At 39.0% G+C, this 3,143-nt stretch overlaps 1 pseudogene; it reads right to left on the reverse strand.

Annotated features, from left to right (window-relative positions):
- On the reverse strand, positions 1-3,143 carry LOC101611119 (annotated as a pseudogene).

Raw genomic sequence — 3,143 nt, forward strand, 5'->3', positions numbered from 1 at the left:
TCACAGTGTTGCCAGGCAGGACAGAGAGACAGCTGACACCGGGGAGTTGAGGACGGCAGGCGACTTCAGTTTAACCAACATGCTGTCGTTCATTGTCAGTGGCTAAGTCATCATACTCAGGGTGGAGAATGATCTTGGCTACTTCCATGAATTGTTCAATCCCCTCAATTTCATGAATGCTCTGCTTCCCCAGTTGTGCCTGCAGCTTGCTGTGCTTGAGGATTTAAAGTTTCTTCAGCATCCAACATGAATTACTTCTCTTTCAACCCCCCCTGAAAAATTAGCCCAAAACAAAATACCATGTGCAAACACAGGGTCTCTGAATTACTTGTGCACTACCAACTATGGTGCAGGCTGGATAAGTCCTGGTGACATTGCAACCGGAAATCTTTGTATAACCCATCATCTAGTTATAATTGGGAGGCATAGGAATAATCCCTCCAAAAAAAAAAGACCAATTATCAAGTGAAAAGCTGTTTTGTGGAGACTGGCACCTGATATTTCTTCTCTGGTTAACGTCCATGAGTATATTATAAAACCAATAAAGAGAGACAGAATAAATTATGCTTATTTTAAATTAATGATATGTGTTTTATGAACTCTATATGCCATTTCTTCCACTTGAACTATGTATGGAATCCACTATGTAGTCTCAGGGTGGACTGTAACTCTCTGTGATCCTTCTACCTCTGCCTCCCAAGTGCTGGGATTAAAGGCTTGTATCACCACGCCCGACGGTAACTCTGTCTCTTGCCTGATTGCGCTTTGCTAGGTATTGAAGATAATGTGACCCTAGAGCACAAAGAATGTGAATATTGGCTCCTTACAGTGCGTAGCAGTGAGCAGCAGATAATACCCACTGGTAATTGATAAGGGAGCCCCTGCACACACGGGAACCAGTATTCAGGGACACCTGGTACAGGATGGAATTCTTCTCACAGGTGCAGCCACCAACAATCTTGTCATTGTCATCTTCGATCAGGAAATTGAGGAGGAAAATCGCAAACTTTGTCTCATGGTCTCTAATGACATTTTGTGAACTGATTCGTTTTTCACTGGTCACAACAGAGAGGGCAGTGTTCTCTTGTCTGAAATAGTCAGAAGATGTTGATGCGATGTTAATCTTCATTGTCAACTCGGCTGGGCATATGTGAGGGCGTTTGCAGAGGGAATTAACTGAGGAGGGAAGACTCATTTTCAACATAAGTGACACCATGCCATGGAAGGAGAGACCTGAACTGAATAAAAGTTAGAAAAGGAGAAAGTGTGGTGAGTACTGGCATGCATCTTTTTGTTTCTTGACTGTTAGCGTGATATAACCAGCTGCCTCACCCTCCAGCTGTCGCGGGGATAAGCGACTCCCACCACCATGGCTTTCTGCCAAGATGAGTCAACTATATCATGCTAAACAGTTGGCCAAACCAGATCTTTCTTCCCTTAAGTTGCCTCTGTCAGTTGTTTTGTTAGAGCCACAAGAAAAGGAACTAGCGCAGCTGGATTTAGATAACTTTTTTGACAATTAATTATTCTATACTTTGAACATAAACCCTGCCTGTATACTGATACACATGTAATTGTTAAATGCATGTTCTGTATTTGATAAATATAGTAAGTATACACACACACAGAAACACACACATGCACAAAAACTCACACAGAAAACAAATGCCTCACCACCACTATTTAGGGCATCATCACTTGTGCACAGAACCTTGCTCACAACCATGCAACTGAGTAGAAATCTTTACAGTAATCTTGCTGGAGCATGCTTACGATGATTGATGGAGTGTTGGTAAAGAAAAGCTATCTCTGTAAGTTAACAGAAAGTGAGCTCTTGGGCTGGAGAGATGGCTTAGCGCTTAAGCGCTTGCCTATGAAGCCTACGGACCTGGTTTGAGGCCCAGTTCCCCAGGACCCACGTTAGCCAGATGCACATGCTTCTGGAGTTCGTATGCAGTGGCTAGAGGCCCTGGCGCACCCATTCTCTCTCTCTCTCTCTCTCTCTCTCTTTCTCTCTGTCACTCTCAAATAAATAAATAAAAATAGAAATATTACAAAAAAAGAAAGTGAGCTTTCAGAAGCTAAGAGAGAACATAGTGTTCTATAATAGGATGATACCTCTGAACACTTGCTCACTAACTTTTGTCATGGAATCTAGCATGAAATATCCACAAATCTCTTTTTTTTTCAGAATATTATGATTACCTTTGTCAATCCAGAGTTCTAGGACAATCTAGGTATATAGTGAGTTCTAGAACAATATGGTGTACATCATGAGATTATATTACAACAAATCAAATACATTCCACTAAGGTAATTGAAATAAAACCTTTCTGAATCTTCTCCTTTATTTTAACTATCTTGCCTTGTGAATGCATTCAGAATTTTCATATGTCCCACTTATTTGTACAGTTCCAAATGTCTTTATTAAAGTATATTAACCTTATTTTTCTAATATTTTCTATTAATATTGAGAAAGAAGTTTCTAGGCATATGTACTGATATATTAAATCTGTACCCACTTTACATGGGAATGATAAACATAAAATTTCAAAGATAAGAATGTATAGTATTAAAGATATATTTCTTTTTCACACAACTGCATGATGTATAAGTTTATATTAGAGATATTTCATAACAAGGTTGTTGCAAATTATATCTCATATCCATGAAAAATAAAATATTTTCACCTGTTAGAACTCCAAGGGGAAAGAACCACTCCTTCAGTATTTGTGAGATTCAGGGATTGGTGGTGACTGCTTCTTCAAGGAATACACATTGCTTTCAAATACTAACTCCAAATTCTTAGAAAGGACAAGAAAAACATTTCTGTGAACAATCTTTTCTTTCTCTCTTCTCATTCATAGGCTCTACCTAGAAGTTCAGAACATGTTATACTTCTTTATGATGTCTGGTTTGAAATCACTCCTTGGCACCATGAATTCACTAAGTAAGAACTAATCATTTATCAACATGAATACTGTATAAGGATGTTTCTTCATTTTAAGCATCTTGCCTTCAGAACCTTCGTTCAGTGATCACTGTTGATTTCCCCAACATAAAGTGAAAATTTAAATATAATGCAGACATTATAATAACTCACCAGCAGCTCCCAGGAGAGCAAGGAAGATGAAGGTCTTCAT

This window comes from Jaculus jaculus, chromosome 10, assembly GCF_020740685.1.
Source record: "Jaculus jaculus isolate mJacJac1 chromosome 10, mJacJac1.mat.Y.cur, whole genome shotgun sequence".
In the NCBI taxonomy this organism is placed as follows: Eukaryota; Metazoa; Chordata; class Mammalia; order Rodentia; family Dipodidae; genus Jaculus; species Jaculus jaculus.